The sequence below is a fragment of the Babylonia areolata genome, chromosome 21, assembly GCF_041734735.1.
Source record: "Babylonia areolata isolate BAREFJ2019XMU chromosome 21, ASM4173473v1, whole genome shotgun sequence".
Classification (NCBI taxonomy): domain Eukaryota; kingdom Metazoa; phylum Mollusca; class Gastropoda; order Neogastropoda; family Buccinidae; genus Babylonia; species Babylonia areolata.
In genome coordinates this window covers 44,794,282-44,813,582 of record NC_134896.1, presented here as the reverse complement: position 1 = coordinate 44,813,582, position 19,301 = coordinate 44,794,282, and the positions used below count along the sequence as shown (strand labels likewise).

General features: G+C 43.1%; 2 protein-coding genes across 3 annotated transcripts in view; both read left to right on the top strand.

Annotated features, from left to right (window-relative positions):
* LOC143296333 (uncharacterized) overlaps positions 1-19,301 on the top strand; it is a 108,972-nt gene that overhangs the window by 29,289 nt on the left and 60,382 nt on the right. The window lies entirely within an intron of this gene.
* Positions 8,118-19,301, top strand: part of LOC143296332 (uncharacterized) — a 486,076-nt gene continuing 474,892 nt past the window's right edge. The window contains exon 1 of the mRNA XM_076608201.1: positions 8,118-8,885. The gene's annotated coding sequence lies outside the window, so the exon portion shown is untranslated. The remainder of the gene's footprint in view (positions 8,886-19,301) is intronic.

The window sequence follows — 19,301 nt, the reverse complement described above, 5'->3', positions numbered from 1 at the left end:
GAATTTCACTCAGAGAAATCTGTTGTGATAAAAAGAAATACAAATACAAATACGAATTTACGTTACTCCAAATTTTCGTTTTCTGACTCTTTGCTCTCCCAGATCTATATTCCCCTGGGTATATGTTCCCCCCAGGTATGTTACTCCGGGTCTGAAACCACTCCTGACCACTATATATTACGCAATATTTGTACTTTAAAAAAAAAAACCGGTTTAACCACTGCCACTACTAACCACCATTGACCACTGCTGGCCAACAATGATCACTGACCACAACTGACCATTTGCCACCTCTGGCCACTTCTGACTGCAGACCACTGGCCTCCGCTGACCCTTGCTGACAACTGATCACTTCTGGCTACTGACCACGGACCTTTTACTGACAACTGACCACCGCTGATCACTACTGACCATTGACCACCACTGACCACTACTGACCACTAGTCACCGTTGAACATTATGGCCACTGACCACTACTGACCGCTGACACTGAACTACTGACAACTGCTAATCACTACTGACCACTAATGACCACTACTGGCCACTGGTTCGCTGACCACCGCTGCTGACTACAGACCACTGATCACTACTACTTCTGACCACTGCTGACCGCCACTGACCTGCGCTGACCACTGTCCACCACTGACAGTGCTGACCACCAATGATCACAACTAACCACCACTGACCACCAGTAACTGCTGACCACTACCGACCATTGACCACTGCTGATAACTACTTACCACTGGTCACAGCTGACCGCTACTGACCACCGCCGACCACTACTATCAACTGACCACAAGTGACCGCTGACCACTATTGTCCACTACTGACTACTGTCCACTACTGACCGCTGATCAGTTCTGACCATCAACTACTACTGACCACTGGTCACTGCTGAACATGACCACCACTGATCACTGATACCACTTCTGACTGCCACTAACTACCACTAAACACTGATCACTACTGACCACCACTGACCATGGCTGAACATAGACCTGGGGGAATATAGACCTTGGAGAACATATACCTTGGGAAATATAGACCTGGGGGAACATAGACATGCTGTCGAGCTCAGCACGCAAATACACAGAGTACCCTTCTCCCCAACCCCCAAGCAAAACAAATTGTTAGTCATTAACTGCCAATGAAGGAAGCAACGACAAATAGCGGTTACCAAGTAACGGCTGAAATGTCGCCGATCCGCTGAAATGTCCCTGAATTATCACATCTGCTGAATTGTCGCTGGCAACAAATCAGAGGACCAGCGACAAATAGCAGTTAACAGAGCTCCACCAAATTGGCATCACCGACAGTTTAGCAGAGGCGACAAATCAGGGAACCATCGTCAAATCAGCCGGCGACAATTAGCTAAGGCTGCATTACAGCGGTTAACATTCTCTCCCTGTTTCCCTCTCTTCCTCTCCCTGTCCTCTCATTTCCTATCTCTGTTTCTGTCCCTTCCTCTCCCAGCTTCTCCTCTCATGGTTCCTCTCTCTTCCTCTCCTTGATTCTGTCTCTTCCTCTCTCCTGTTTCTGTATTTCTCTCCTTGGTTCCCACTCGTCCTGCGTCTGTCTCTCTTCTTCTTTCCATTACAAGACCAACACCGACTTGTCGATGACTGTTGTAGTTGATGCATGCTGGGAATTTTCGTGTCTCCATAACCCACCGAACACTGATACGGATTACAGGATCTGAGTTAAGTGCGTATTGGATCTTCTGCGTGTGTATACACACGAAGGGGGTTCAGGCACGAGCAGGTCTGCACATATGTTGACCTTGGAGATCGGAAAAAAATCTCAACACTTCGCCCACCAGGCGAGTTACCGAGATTCAGATTGAAAGTCCAACGCTTTAACCACTCGGTTATTGCGCCCGTCTTTTGTATTTCTCTTCTCGTTTATGTCCTTTTCCCCCTCCCGTTTCTCTCCTATACTCTCCCAGCTTGTCTTTCTCGCCCTGTTTCTATCCTTTCTAATCCCATTTTCTCTCTATTCCTCTCCCACTTTCTCTTTCTTCCTCTCCCAGTTTCTATCTTTTCCTTTCCCCTTTTCTTTCTCCTCTCCCTGTTCTCTTCGTCTCCCAGTTTCTGTCTTTCTCGCCCCATTTCTGCCCCTTCCTCTCCTAGTTTCTCTCTCTTTCTCTGCTGGTTTCTGCCCATTCCTCTCCCCCCAGTTTCTATCTCCTCCTTTCCCTGTTTCTTTCTCTTCATCTCCCCGTTTTTGCCCCTTCTCTTAGTTTTTAAATCTTTCTCTCGACTTGTTTTTCTCTCTTCCTATCGCTTCCTGCTTTCCTCTCTTCATCTCGCTGTTTCTCTTCCTCTTCCTGTTTCTGCCCCCCTCCCAATGCAATTTTATCTTTGTTTTTATCTGTTTCTCTCTCTTTACCTCCTTGTTTCTTTCTTCTTAAGTTTCACAGCTGCATGTAAGGATTTATCAAGTAGAGCTAAACACGCATTACTTTATATTATGGAAAAATTGATATCTTTGGAAAATTAATCTTTTGAGTTGTTTATGAAACTATTTAATTCTTAGATAGAACCGTTCAGTACGGAGCTGAAATTTGGGGTGTGTCAAATGCTGCAGTATTTTGTGAGAATATACATTTATTTGCGTTGAAAAATTTTCTAGGAGTAAGTATAAAAACGCCCAACGATTTGATCTATGGTGAGACAAAAGGATATCCGATATATCTTCATTCTATTACAGTATGTATCTCTAACTGGTTAAAGCTAACACAAATGGAATATTTTAGGTTGCCAAGAAAAGCATATATGTTATATGATCAGGATGTAAGGGGTAAGACAAACTGGGTGTCAGTGGTGATAATTAAGTTATATTAAATGGGATTTGGTTATGTGTGGTTACAGCAGGGAGTAGGGGATATAAATGGATTTATTCGTACATTTCGAACTAGATTTATTGATTGCAGATGGCAACTATGGTCATACCACATTCAAGATAGCGATCGGTTTGGGTTTTATAAGCAGTTTATTTCTGTGCATTCAGTTCCGATTTATCTGTCAATGAAGATGGATAGGCACTTGAAATATATTATGACAATGTTTAGATTTGGGATTTCCGATCTTTCTCTTCATCGTTATCGCTAGAGTAAATTGAATGATCACGATATCATTTGTCCCTTGTGCAGATGTGCTTAAGAAAATGAACTTTGTTTCGTATTACGTTGCCCTGCCTTAAATGACTTAGGCAACAGTTAATTCCACAAAAAATATCATAGACATCCATGTATGTTTCGACTTTCCTTGCTAATATCATGAATAAATGAAACCATTGTAAAACAGTTCGCTATATATCTGCAGTTTGATATGTGATTAACTGTGATTTTTGTGTGTGCATGTGCATTGCTAGATTTGTTGTCAAATGGGTGTTTTTCCACATTGTTCTGTAATGTGACAATTTGTGTTCACTGATCCCCTTCATGAGGGGCCACGGCCTTTATTGAATAAAAATGTTCGTTCGTTCGTTCTCTTCCTCTCCCTGATTCGGTCTCTTCCTCTCCCAATTTCTATGTTTCTCTCCCTGGTTTTCTGTCTTCCTCCCTCTTGTTTCTCTCGCTTCCTGTCTCAGTTTCTGTCTTTTTCTCTACTTTTCTCTTTCTTCCGCTCCCAGTTTCTCTCTCTCTCTTCATCTCCAAGTTGCTTTCATTTTCGGTCTTTTCCTTGTGTCTCTCTTCCTCCCTCTCTCTCACCGGGACGACGCGACCTGTGCTGACCATGGACACGGCCCCTCAACGCAAAGCAGCGTGACCTCCGACACCAATGCCAACCCGCTTCGTTATGTCGGGGATTCCCTTTCCCTTGGCTGCACGGAGAAATCGCCCCGTGTGACTCCCGTGCAAAACGAACGGCAGTGGCGCCGTGGCAGCGTGACAGGCGAGAAAAGACTGGTGAACACACGATCACAATCTGTGTCACTTGAAAGACAGTCTTCCCTTCCCAATAGCTGGATAGAACAACAAACAGAACAAGGGTGCTTGTCCCCGAAAAGTTACCACCTCGAAAGAAAAAAAAAAAGAAAAAGAAAAAAAGAAAGAAAGATGGAATGGCCCTAACAGTAGTATTTCAAAAGACTCTCAGCTTTCAATGATTTCATATAACGTTGAAGGAATATTGTCTAAACTGAAAGATATCTAGTTTCGTCTCCTTTGTTTCAAAGTTTAACTTCATTTGTCTCTTCAAAACATTCGTAGAGTCCTTCACGTGTTCTTTATTCCCATCACATAAAAGTTTACGTTGCTCCAGCGATAAAGCTCTCACATCAGGGGAGAAGGAGTGGGTGAGTCATTGTACTAGTAAAGAATGTATGTGTACCTTTCCTTGAAGAATGTTCAATAAAAGACGATAATGTATTTGTTCTTCAAGCAGAAAAAGAACTTTTTGGAGCAGAGTCTAGTGTTTTTATTGTTAGTATTTACATAAATCCTATTAACGGTCCATTTTACGAGACAAGTGAGGCAGACAATGGGATTTCTATACTAGAACAATGTCAACTTGACATTATTGAAAACCACGAGTATGCTTCCTTTATTTTGTGTGGAGACTAATTCCAGGACTGGTAACAAATTCCCAGTACAGTTTGGTGCTGACTTTTCCTCAGACGACACACACGATGTTTTTCAATTTGACGATGGCCACGAATCGATTCCTGAACGTTGTTCACAAGATATGGTGATCAATGACTTTGGCCAAACGTTACTGACTGTGCTGGTGCTCTAGTTTTGATCTGTATGTTTTGAATGGTGTTTGTGACGGAGACACATATGGGGTTTTCACTTATACGTCTCCCTCTGGTATTAGTGTCATTGATTATTTTATTTTCTCCACTTCATCAAGCTATTTATCCCACAGAATGCTTGTAGAAGAAAAGATAGATTCTAATCATATGCATGTAACGTGTTTTATGAAGTGCAATAAACAAACGTATAAAGGGGGGACAGATGCATTTATTTCTAGGCTCATTTGGTCTGATCATAAGCGTGATGAATTCGTTAATCGTATCAATTTTACCGGGAAATATTGCTTCTCTTGAACAAGCCAAACACCTGGTAGATGAGGACATCAATAAAGCAGTCGACATGTTTTCAGCTACTTTAAACTCCGCCGCTTCTTGCATGATTGTAAAAAGAGGATGTACTAGTGCCATAAAAGGCAATATTTGGTGCGACTCTGAATGCCATGAATGTCGGAAGGGCACAAGGAAAGTTCTCCGTGAATTTAGACGTGAACAGAGAGTCGATCTGACTGCAGATGGGCATGTGTAATTTAAGTCCAGAAAGTCTTACAAAAAGCTATTGGCTAACAAAGAAAGAGCGTACAAAGCAAAATGTAGAGCAGAGCTTGAAGGGAGTATTAATGATTCCAAGCAGTTTTGGAAAAAAATATCCAAAAAAATTCTAAGAAAAGTAAACAGACTGGAAACATCTCAGATGACGAATGGTTACAACACTTTAAAGAGGTTTTTGGTGTGAATGATCGTGATACGATAAATGACGATTTCACTGTCTTTGAACCTGGGAATGGGACTGAAGAAAGTGAGAATCAGGATGATATCGTGCTGAACAGTGATATAACTGAACAAGAAATACTTGATTCCTTCCAACATCCAAGAAGCAACAAAACAGCCGGCCCAGATGGCAGTATACCCGAACTTTTTAAGCACTCAAGTGAGCTAATTGTTCCTTTTCTTTTGAAACTGTTTAATATTATATTTTCATCGGGTCAGTACCCAGTAACTTGGACTGAATCTATTATTCAACCCTTGCGCAAGAAAGGCGATTTACACAAGCCAGACGGTTACAGGGGCATTTCACTTTTGAACATATGTGGAAAGCTGTTTCGCCATATTATCAATAAGAGACTATCAAAATGGGTTGAAAGTAAAGACATATTAGGTGATATACAAGACGGATTTCGAAAAGATCATTCAACAATTGACCATATTTTTACGCTGTTATCAATGGAACAGCAATATTTGCTTAGAAATAGAAAATTATTTGTAGCATCATTCAACAATTGACCATATTTTTACGCTGTTATCAATGGAACAGCAATATTTGCTTAGAAATAGAAAATTATTTGTAGCTTTTATTGACTTTCGTAAGGCTTTCGATTTTATTTCACATGGTAAACCGTGGCCCATACTGCGGAAGTCTGGATTAAAAGGGAAAATATTAATAACCATTCAAAGTATGTACAAAAACGTAGGAGCGCGAGTACATTGTGGGGGTAGGGTAACCGAAGCTTTTCTTGGTCAAAAAGGTTTAAAATTTACAAGGGCAGATTACAAGTGCTTTACTTTTCTCTCTGTTTGCCACAGACATAATCGGGAAAGGACGCCATGGTATACAGCTGAATCCTGATATGATTGAACTGTTTATTTTACTTTTTGCTGACGATATAGTGCTTTTATCTGATACAGTTACTGGTCTGCAGAACCAATTGAATGTGCTGGCAGTGAAGACGTTCGAGTTAGATGTACACGTTAACCTTGATAAATCCAAAATAATTATTTTTAGAAATGGTGGTGGATACATTGCTCGGAGGGAAACCTGGACATGTGAAGGTTACGACATCAAAACCGTCAAATCCTATAAGTACTTAGGTTTGTTTTTCAGCACTAGATTGTCGTTTTCGAAGGCTCTGGATGACGTGGCAATGAAAGTACGGAAAGGTGTAATAGAAATATTTAAAATGTTATGGAGACTTGGTGATTTCTCTGTTGGTATTTTCTTGAAATCATTTGATTCACAAATAAAACCAGTTATGTTATATGGCTCTGAAATCTGGGGACTGATGCAAATTTCACCAATAGAAAAAGTGCACGTTTGCTTTAAAAAAGCTTCTTAATGTGAGTCCAAGAACACCAAATGACATGGTGTATGACGAGACAGGTCGCTACCCTCTGTATGTATATTCCTTCTTGTCGTGTATAAAGTATTGGATCAGACTTATAAGAATGGATGAAAATAGACTTCCTCGTAAATCATATAAAATGCTTCTATCACTATGTGATCAAGATAAAGAGTGCTGGGCAACTCAGGTACGAAACACTTTATATGAATTTGGATTCGGTTTTGTTTGGGAAAATCAAGGTGTAGATAATACAAGAGAATTGTTGGATGATTTGAAACAGACTGATCGTTTGCCATATTCAAAACTGGCACGAACATCTTCACACCAGCAGCAGGTTTAGCGTTTATCGTAATTTCAATTCATCCATATCACTGGAATCATACTTTACAGCAGTTAAAAATACACACATAAGAGATGTGCTTGTAAGGTTTAGAATAGGAGCCTCTGATATACGTACAAGTAAGATGAGATTTGCTTTTGTTAGTCCAAACGACCTGAATTGTCCACTGTATAACACTGGTATTGAAGACGAGATTTGCTCACTATGGAAGGCATTTACCTTTTCGATTTTTTGATTCATGTGTTAGCATGCCCGGTTTTACAAAATCGAGTGTGCGCGCGCGCGTGTGTGTGTGTGTGTGTGTGTGTTCAACATTGTATTGGGTCAGAAGGCCTTTTACAACAAAACATTTCTGAGTTCTCTTCCTCCCCTCCCAGTTTCTTTTTTTTCCTTCTCTACCTGTTTCTCTCTCTTCCTCTTCCTGATTCTCCCTCTTCCTCTTCCAATTTCTGTCTTTATTTCCCCATTTCTCTTTCTTTCCACCCCTGTTTCTCTTGCTTCATATCCCTGTTTCTCTATGTTCTTCTCCCTCTTTCTCTTACTTCCTCTCCATGTTTCTACCCCTTCCTCTCTCACTTTCTCTCCCTCCCCCCTCCCCGTTTCTCTCTTCCTCCTCCACTTTCTCTCTCTTCTTGCGGGTATTTTACCACTAGATGAAGTCAGAAAATTAAGTTCTGCTAAATACATTGTGAGATGTACAGCAGTGGATGATTTTGAGGAATTAAATATTAGGTCTGATATTGATTTTCAAAAAAATGCACAAAATAATTCAAATCTACAAACCATTCGCACATATGTGTCAGATATTTTAAATTCTTCAAACATTGATTTACATGATATGGCACCTCGTGTTCTGGTACCACCTGTCTCTCCTTGGGAGTTAACAAAAGCAAACGTCAACATATGTGCTTCTGGCACAGCAAAAGGAGAATCTCCACATATAACAGCAGCATCTGTCAGAACTGAATTAGAAGAAAATTTTTATTATCATTTAAAAGTTTACACTGATGGCTCGGTCCTGGACGACAGCAGTGCAGGATCTGCTTTTGTCATTCCTGACCTAAAAACAGAAAAATCATATTACAGTATAGACCGGATGTATAAAACACCGGATGTATGAAAGTCTTCATGTATGAAAGAGGCAGGCAGGGTCCCGGCAGAAGCTACTCTTTGTTATTACTTAGCATTTTCCGGTTGTATGAAAATCGGATGTATAAAAGTCCGGTTGTATGAAAGCAAATCTCTGGTCCCGAGCAGCACAAATGCGCTGTTGCAAGACCGGTTGTAAGAAAACGAAACCGAAAGTAGACCAAATTCACCAAAGTGTGGTAAATTCCCCGTAAAATTATTTCCCCTTCCATAGCGACTCGATCTTGCAAAATGGCGGACCCGCACCGCAAAGCGAAAGGTACAGGCAAACGCAGAGTGTTGACATTGTCTGAGCGCCTTAAAATCATAAAGGCAGTAGAGGACAGTCCATTCAAATCCCGAACACAGATGGCCATTAATTTAGGTGTCCCCCTGCCAACGCTGTCAAATATCATGAAAGACAAGAACAAATATCTTGCTCAGGCAAGAAGCGGCGATATTGTGACGACGAGCAAGCGGGCACGGAGCTCTCAGCTGGCGTCTGTGGACAAAGCGTTGCTGGACTGGTTTACGTCATGCAGGTGGGCTATTCTTATTTTTTCTTTATGAATTTTTATTTGTTGATTGATTTGAAACTGTATGTTCATACTGTCCGCGCTCTAAAAGTGGGTATCAGTGTCTCACAGTGTGTGTATGTGTGTGCACGTGCGTACGTGTGCACGTACGCACACTGACGTGTGCGCGCATGCGTGCGTGATAGTGTGTGTGTGTGTCTGTGTGTGTGTATGTCTGTCTGCCTGTCTATCTTCCTGTCTCGGTGCCCGTGCCCCTGTATTTTTAACCTACACATATATGCCTTGAGCCATCCGCATATGCAATATGACTTCAATGTGCCCAGCAGTTTGCTTGGAAATTGGTAGCAGTACATTGGTAGTAAAAAGTTTGCGACCGCATAACGGGGGCAATACAAGTGTGTGTGTGTGTGTGTGTGTGTGTGCGTGTCAGTGTGTGTGCGTGAGCGCATCAGTGTGTGTGTGTGTGTGTGTGTGTGTGTGTGTGAGGGGAAGGGGGAGGAAGTGGTGGGGGTGCAGTAGTTGGGTGTGTGTATGGGGTGCGTAGCTATGTGCCCTCGTCTCTGCTCCCAGCACTCAAAAAACGTCTCTATCTGCCCTAAACTCAGTTATATTTTTAAGGTACAGTGTTCTATGTGCCCCCGTCTCTATGTGCCCCCATCTCTATGTGCCCCCGTCTCTATGTGCCCCCTTCTCTAAATGCCCCCATCTGTCTATTTCTCTCAAAGAGTGTTAGAGTATTTTGCATCTATACTGTAGCGCTACGGATGTCATTTTGGTTCATAATAATGTTTATTTATAGCTTGATTGAAATACTATTTATTAGAACGAACAAAACAATTTTTTTGGTAATATTTTGTTGAATAAGAAAAAAAGTAAATTTTTTTAATTTAATCAACATACTGTGATGTTGAGAAAGAAAACAACACCACACACACACACACACACACAAAGAGAGAGAGAGAGAGAGAGAGAGAGAGAGAGAGAGAACTCAGAAAATTTTATTTGCTACGTCAACGGCCCTTACAAAGATTCCACGACCAAAAACATCGTCAAAAGCGCAAAAGGGTTGTGGAGGGAACACACACAATACAGTCGTGCCACACACACACACACACGCGCGCGCGCGCGCGCACGCGCACACACACACGCATGGAGGGAGTGGGGGGGGGGGGGGAGTGCACGGCACATGCAAAGCAGAACAGTTCCCACAAACAGTTGCTCTTTCTACCGGTTGTCCTGACTGTGTGTATGTAAGTACATGTACTTTTCCACTTGTTATTCACAAACCTTTTCTTCTTACTAGGATATGTATGAAAACATTTAAACATAAAAAAAAGTAAATACAAAAATAACATGAAAAAAAACTACTTTTATCAAGTAAAAGACGCGTGGCCGGATGTATGAAAGTCGATCCTCAATATTTTCATACATCCGGTTATCCGCTTGTAGTAAAGACCGGATGTATGGAAGACAAAAAGTGGGTCCCGACGACTTTCTTACATCCGGTCTCGACTGCATTTAGGTAAGGGACATTCAATTTTTACAGCTGAATTGGTGGCCATCCTTATGGCTTTAAATCATCTTGTTGATATACCAATCATAGTAAGTAATATCCTATTTTGTGTTGATTCTCAATCTGTTTTAAAAAGTTTGCTGCTTTTTCAGAATAATCAAAGAGAAGATTTATTATTTGAAATTAGGTATTTATTGCACTCCCTATTTGTGAAGGGTACAAATGTTGATTTTTGTTGGATACCATCCCACACTGGATTCCTTTATAACAACCAAGCAGACAGGGCAGCAAAAAGGGGATCAAAGAATCATATAGATTGTATAAAAGTATATTGCCCATTGTCATACAAGGAAATAAGCAATATACATGATAGAAACTTTTATAGGTGCTTGAATTCAAGTCTAAAACCTCGTCAGTTGACTCAGACTTTGGTCCGATTCGCAGACCAGTTCGGAGTTTAGCTCTCAGGCTATTATCAAATTCATTACGGACCAAGTATTGTTCTAATGTCAAGTGCATATGCTTTAGTAACCTGACGATTAAGCATATAATTTTTGACTGTAGCTTGATGACGCCTTATGTACACGAAAGTGTGTCTTCACAAGTGACTGAGAACGTTGATGTTTTTGACTTTTTGCATTCATTATCAGTTGTTTCGCTTGTCAGTTTATTACGTCCTTTAAGTAATTTCCTGTAATCGTATTTAGATTTTTTTTTCTTTTTTCAAATTTCACCCTCATTTGCCCAGTTTTCCCCAACCCTCCATTCATTCACATCTCCCACCCCTTCTAACTGATAATACTCAAATGTATTCATAAATACTTTAACAAAATGTCTTCATTCACCGATATGTGTGACGGGACATTAACAAAAATTCCTCCTCCTCTCTCTTCCACTGTTTCTTTCTTCGTCGCCCAGTTTCTGTCTGTTCCTTTTTCTGTCTTTACTGCCCATTTTTTCTCTCTTCCCTTCTCCGTTTCTATCTCTTCCTCTCCCAGTTTCTGTATTTCTCGCCCCGTTTGTACCCCTTCATCTCCCACTTTCTCTCTCATCCTCTGCCAGTTTCTGCCCTTCTCTCTCTTTTCCCTGTTTCTTTCTCTTCCTCTCCCTGTTTTTGCCCATTCCCCTCCGAATTTCTACCCGTTTCGATGCCTGTATTTCTCTCTCTTCCTCTTGCTGTTTGTGTCTCTTCATTTCCCTCTTTCTGTCTCTTCTTTTCTCTCTTTAATAATGATAATAATAACGCAGCCATGCGCTCAATTCAGGCTTCAGATACTGCTTCAGGCACAAGCTGTATAGCAGACGCCTTTTTCGCAACTAACTTGCGGGCTTCAACCCCTCGCGCAGAATGTGTGACGCCATTCCCGGTTTGAATGCAAAGCCCATTCTAAACCTATTCTCTAAACATCTATTAAATCAAGTTTCTGTATTGTTCGCTGCAATATTATATTTGTTGTGCTTACACGCACACTTAAATCAGTTAGAAGTAAACTTGATTTCAGTTTAATCGTTCGTCAGCCTAAAGATTTCAACTGACACTGAGCCTACGTACATCATTTTGTCTGTCTCGTCACACAACCACTCCACAACTAGTGTCACTGTACACCACTGGGCGAGTGGAAACTTGTGTTTGTGACACAGCATATTTAATTCAGTATCTTTTTTGTGGGATTAGTAAACTGCAAGTGTTATATACAGGCAGAATCGTTGCAGTTCCATCTTTAAATCTATTCCATTTGTGTTTGTCTATGTCGTGAAATTGTACACGGCTTTCGTGCGAATAGTCACTTGCCGGAAGTCCCGAGGAAAAAGTAGTACGGACATGGCAGACATCTTGTAGAGAATAAATGCAGTGATTAGAGCACAAGAATAGGCTCAATTGTTATTTCTAGTGTGAGAGATGACAACACATGGTGGCAGCGTCGAGAACTGACCTAAACGCCGTGAGTACTGACTCTGTTCATCCAAAATATATTTTTTTTAAATGCCCTCGTTCAAAGCACCGGACACGTTTGATTTTTCTAAACCGTCATTCTGCCCTGAGTGGAAGCAAAGATTTATGCGCTACCACGTCGCATCAAAACTGAACAAAGAAGAAGACATTCAGATAAATACTCTGATTTACGTCATGGGCATTGAGGCTGAACGTATCTTAGGTTCATTTAGACTTAGTGAAGATGATAGCAAGAAGTTTGACGTCATATTGGCTAAGTTTGATGAATACTTCGTCCCAAAGAAAAACGTGATACATGAAAGAGCAAGGTTTCATGCAAGAAGTCAGAAAACAGATGAGACTTTCGAGACCTACGTTCGTGCACTTTATGAGTTAGCGGAAACAGCAGACTTCCCGAACAAAGAGGAAGCAATTCGAGACAGATTAGTACTGGGATTACTTGATTCAGAGCTGTCTGAGAAGCTACAAATGCAAGCAGATCTCACTCTTGAGAAAGCTGTAACACAGGCACGACAGTCCGAGACTGTGAAGGGTCAGATTTCCGAGCAACGCCAGACTACCATTGATGCAGTACACTCTGATAGAACCAGTGGTCACAGAGGTGGTAGGCATGATAACAGTCAACGTGGTACAGGAAGAGGACTCCCACGAGGCGGCGGCACTGGCCATAGAGGTTGTCATAGACAACCACAAGGCAGCGCACGCGGCGGCAGAGGAGGAAAAGGAAGAGGAGGCAGTACAGCCACAAAATCCTGTTCGAGATGTGGTCGCTCCCACAGAGAAACAGAAGTCTGTCTGGCAAAAGGAAAGCAGTGCAGGATCTGTAATAAAAATGAATCATTTTGCATCAGTATGCAGAAGCGGGTACTCATCACTGAGTGAAGTACAAGATAAAGATGGAGTTGAACACTTTGTTGGGGCGCTAGGCGACAAGTCATCGTGCATAACACGTACTGAGCCACCGTGGACGGCAACCCTCAACATTGTGGGAGGTCAAGTGAAGTTTAAGATTCACACTGGAGCAGACGTCTCCGTGATCTCTACGTCGCAGCTTCAGAAACTATCACCACGTCCACAGCTACAGAAGACCAACTCCATTCTACGCAGCCCAGGCGCGATGCAGTGCGAAGGACAATTTGTCACCTCCACTACTGTTCATAACCAGTCGCACTCACTTCGTCTCTTCATTGTGAATATGAACAGCGACAATCTACTCAGCAGAGAAGCTGCACACAGGATGGGTTTCGTACAGAGGATCGAAGCAGTCAACAAGCCTTTTGGGGAACTCGATGACTTACCGATGAACTGTCCTCCTGTCAAGATTATCTTGGATGAAAACGCCAAGCTGTACAGCTTGCACACAGCACGCAGAATTCCACTCCCACTCATTGAAAAGACGAAGAAAGAACTCAATAGAATGAAGACGCTGGGAATAATTGAAGAAGTGACAGAGCCTACCGACTGGTGTAGCCCAATGGTTCCGGTCCTTAAGAAGTCCGGCGATGTCCGCATTTGCACGGATTTGAAGAAACTCAATGCAGCTGTGAAAAGAGAAAGGTACATCTTGCCAACACTGGAGGATATTGTCCACAAACTGTCAGGGTCAACCGTATTCACAAAACTGGATTGTACTTCTGGGTTCTGGCAGATCCCACTCAACCCTAAGTCAGCCAAGCTCACCACCTTCATAACCCCGTGTGGAAGGTACTTCTACAAGAGGTTACCATTTGGCATATCATCGGCACCCGAGATATTCCAGCGAACGATGGAAATGATCCTCAGGGACGAGAAAAGCGTCATATGTTATTTCGATGACATCCTCATTCACAGCCCTGATGATCAAGCTCATGAGAAGGACCTGGAGAGCGTCTTGAAGAAGCTGACTGATGCTCACGTGAAGCTGAACCGCCAGAAATGTGAGTTCAGGCAGAGGGAGATTGAATTTCTGGGTCATGTCATCACCAAGGACGGAATCTCACCAGATCCAGCCAAAGTTGAAGCCATTATCAACATGCCTGACCCAAGCAACGTGGCTGAGCTTCGAAGAGCCATCAGCATGATCAATTACATTGGTCGCTACGTCAAGAACCTGTCTGTCATCATGCGCCCACTCACAGAACTCCTCGAGAAAGACAGATGTTGGACCTGGGAAGAAGGCATTGCGCACAGTCAAAGAACTCCTCACAACTGCTCCCACTTTGGTCTTCTATGACCCCAACAAGCCGACGAGAGTGAGCTGTGACGCAAGTTCGTACGGCCTTGGAGCGGTACTCCTCCAAGAACATGATGGCGACCAGAAGCCAGTGGCATATTGTTCGAGGACACTGAACTCTACAGAGAAGCGATACGCGCAAAAAGAGAAAGAGTTGCTAGCTGGTGTTTGTGCATGCGAGCGTTTCCAACAGTATCTGATGGGCCTGGATCGATTCACTTTAGAGACAGACCATAAGCCCCTCCTACCTCTCATCAACTCAAGACATCTTCATGACACACCGCTGCGACTTATGAGATTCAATGTCATTGCTGAGTATGTACCAGGCAAACAACTGGTAGTTGCAGATGCACTATCGAGGAGTCCACAGCCGGGTGAAGGACCAGAGAGTGATGATGACGTTACACAGTTGATGGAAGACATTGACGCATACATTGCCAGCGTGGACATGACATGGAAGTGGGCGGCATCTGACAAGCGCCTCATGCAGATCGAAGAAGAAACCAAGAAAGATAGTGTCATGCAAGCAGCACTTCACTACACACATGTAGGTTGGCCAGAACATGCATCTGATGTTGATCCAAGTTTGCGTGACCCGTATGCAGTACACAACGAGCTGAGCGAACATCGTGGATTCCTCACACGTGGAAGCCAAATCGTCATTCCACACAGTCTACGAGAAGACATCCTGGCAAGGATTCACGACGGACACCTCGGAATCACCAAGTGCCGGGAACGTGCGAATTGTTCAGTCTGGTTCCCGCTCATCAACGAGCGCATCAAGCAGTTGGTCTCTACATGCAAGTTTTGCCAGGAAAGACAACCAACTCAACGCAAAGAACCGCTGATCACCACCGAACTGCCACAGAGACCATTCCAGAAATGTGCAGCAGATCTCTTTGACTTCAAGGGAGGCAACTACCTAGTCCTGATAGACTACTATTCGAGGTACATTGAGATAGCTTACCTCAGAAAGATCACTTCGGCAGAGGTGATTGGATGGATGAAGAACATTTTTGCGCACCAGGGAATACCTGAAATCCTACTCACAGACAACGGCAAGCAGTTCGTTTCTTCTGAGTTCCAGAAATTCGCTGAATCATGGAACTTCAAGCATGAGACATCAAGTCCATACTTCGCATCTGGAAACGGTGAGGCCGAGCGAGCGGTCCAGTCAGCAAAGCGGATCCTCTCTCAACCTGATCCCCTCCTAGCTCTATTGATCTACAGAGATACACCTATCGCAGCAACTGGTGTCAGTCCTGCAGAACTGGCATCTGGAAGGAAACTAAGGACAACCCTTCCCACTCTCCCCATCAACCTTGACCCCCTCAGTCATGACAGATCTCTTGTCGCAGCCAGAGACGAAGCAGCCAAGGAAAGCTACAAACGTTGCTTTGATCGTCACCATGGAGCACGTTCACTAGAAGAACTTCGCCCCGGTGATACAGTCCTCCAGAAGCTCGACAACGAGAAAACCTGGGGAAATCCAGCCATCGTGCAAGAACAGTATGCACCACGGTCCTATGTAGTACAGACTCCAAGCAGCAAGTACCGGAGGAACCGAAGACACCTCAGGCCGTTCAAACAGCCTGAAATTCCCCCACCCTACCCCAACCCAGTCCAAACAATCCCGTCCTTATGCACTACCCAAAACCCTGTATCCAGTGACATGATGAAAGATGATCATCCGTGCAGAGGGCCAGCTCCAACTAGCCAAGGCTCATCCTCAACTGAGCCTCAGCGAGCAGCATGCAGAGGGCCGACTACAACCAGAGCAGGCTCATACTTAACCGAGCCTCAGCAAGTCCAGGCATCACGCCCAGTCTCCAGCCAGGGTTCTGTCCCAGCATCCCCAGGCAGCTCGTCGACCAAGGGTGCCGTGCCGCATTCTGAGGGCAGCGCATGCTGTCCAGGAGCCACCTCCAGTGGACCACGACCGGGACAACCATCAGGACGACCGCCAGAGGGCAACAGCAGTCCGGAAGCTCAAGTACGGACGTCTCGCAGTGGCCGTACCATCGTCACACCAGCCTGCTACAGAGACTAAAAGGGCTGAACTTTGAAAGCAAAAAAAAAATGTTGCTTTATCGCTGTATCCTCCCATCCTCGATTATCAATATGAACTCTAAACAAATAATTACGCAAGCCATTTCGAGTGGCTTGATTTGTCAATCTCAAAGGAGGGAGATGTCGTGAAATTGTACACGGCTTCCGTGCGAATAGTCACTCGCTGGAAGTCCCAAGGAAAAAGTAGTACGGACATGGCAGACATCTTGTAGAGAATAAATGCAGTGATTAGAGCACAAGAATAGGCTCAATTGTTATTTCTAGTGTGAGAGATGACAACACAGTCTACATTAAACTGATTTAACGCAGTTTGTAATTTAAATAATAATGATAATGATAGTAATAATAATGACAATATTTATATAGCGCTGAATCTTGCGCAGAGACAAATCTAAGCGCTTTCACACCAGTCATTCACACACATGCATAACTAAGAAACTGAAGACAAGGAAGAGGCAGGGGAGGGAGGCTATCTTGTGAAGAGGTGGGTTTTAAAGCCAGACTTCAAAGAGCTGAGTGCACAGACCTGACAAAGCAAAAGAGGAAGTTCATTCCAAATGCAAGGTCCAGAGACAGAGAAAGAACGGCGCCCAACAGTGGAGTGTTTGAATCTGGGTATGCGTAAACAGAGTGGATCCGAAGCTGATCGTAGAGAGCAAGATGGAGTGTAGAGGTGAAGGCAGCGACAAAGATAGGAAGGGGCAGATTTGTGAGTACATTTGTAACATAGAGTGCTGATCTTATACTTTATTCTGTGTGAGACAGGGAGCCAATGGAGATGTTGCAAAATAGGAGTGATGTGCCCAGATCTTTTCTTTCTGAGGACGAGTGTGGCAGCAGAGTTTTGTATGCGCTGAAGGGACTGAATGGATGAAGCAGACAAACCAGACAATAGGGAGTTACCGTAGTCAAGGCAAGAGAGAATGAGAAAAACGACAAGTCCAGATGTTGTGTCGGTGGACAGATATTTCCGAATGGAGCTGACGCATCGCAATTGACAGTAGCAGGATTGACATGTCTGACTGATAAATTTGTGCATGGACAGTGTGTTGTCAAAAACAACACCAAGGTTCCTGACTGAGCTGGAAAGAGGGATATCCAGATGTATTGCCCAGTTTGATTTTGTCAGCTGTGATGGAAGAGAGTTTTTGTTTAGTTCCTATGATCACTGCTTCAGTTTTGTCTGTGTTCAACTGTAATTTATTTAGAGTCATCCAGTTTTGAATGTCCAGGACGCATTCAGATGTTTCTTGGAAGAGCGTGGACAATTTTTCAGGGGTATCACTCTTCTGAAGTTGAGTGTCATCAGCATAGGAATGATGACTAACATTGTGGTGGTTGATAATTTCAGCGAGAGGAGCAGTGTACAATGTGAAGAGAACTGGGCCTAAAACAGTTCCCTGTGGGACTCCGAGTTTGATTTTAACAGGTTCAGACTGGAAATTATCGATGATGACAGACTGGAATCGATCAGTGAAATAAGATTTGAACCAGCTGAGAACAGCGCCGTTGATGCCAAATGTAAAATAAAGACGGGAAAGAAGGATTGAATGGTCTGTCGTGTCAAAGGTGGCTGACAAGTCAAGAAGAGCGACAAGCTTGCTAAAACTGACACTTTTCAGGTGACATAAATTAAGATTATAAATTTATCTTCAATAATCAAACTTCATTTTATACTCATTAGAAAGTAGGTGTTGAGCTCTTTCTTTTGTGACCTATCCGATGTAAATCGGTTCACGGGGATCGTTGAGAAATTTATCACAGAACACCTTGAAACAAACACGATTCTAATCAGATTGAGCCTGATGAGAGTTGATTCGCTTTGCAGCACAGGTGAGGGTCATTGCAGTTTGCTTAACCTGCATAAACAGACGGAGTGGTTGATCACTGGTCACTTTTCCACCTGGCCAATCACTGCCTAGAGCCTGCTCTCTCTCTCTCTTGCTGTGTCGCAAGCAGTGTGTGTTCCGCAACGGCTAGTGTCATCGCCATATCACTTGCACTGTTTTCTATCTTCTCATTTTCTCTTCTTCTTTACTTAATATTGTAATAAAACAATAGAAAACCCTTTTGTGACTGGCCTGCTATATGTCCCTGGCCTGCGCGTGGAACTTTTCTATCCTTTAACACAGTAAATCATCAGTAATTCTTTTGTACTGCCCCCTTTAAATATAATGAACCACTCGGTTCATAATACGGCTTACAAAAGTGGCGTCGCCAACAGGATAAAGATCCACAACAAAACAGATCCAAAATTATTCCCTTTAATGTTTCAATTCTTTTATCCAAATTAAATCCAAACAATAAATCACAGCCCTTTACCACCAAGTGTACTTTGTTACAACTTGGCGCTTGGGAGCAAGGATGTTTTAATTCTTTAACTCTTTCCATACGATCGGCGAAAGAGACGACGTTAACAGTGTTTCACCCCCATTACCATCATCAAAATATTGCAAGTGGAAGGCTCTTATACTGAAGACGTGAATGTTGACAAAGAATACCACAATTCTGACGACGGAAGCTAAAGGTTGGGTCATTCAGACACCCACTGGACATCCGAGGGATCTGTGTGGAGGAGAAGAGAAGATTGGCCATACTGAGTGAGTTAAATCTCTAGTAATAAATCACAGCCCTTGCCACCTACTCTATCACAACTTGGCACTGTGAGCAGGA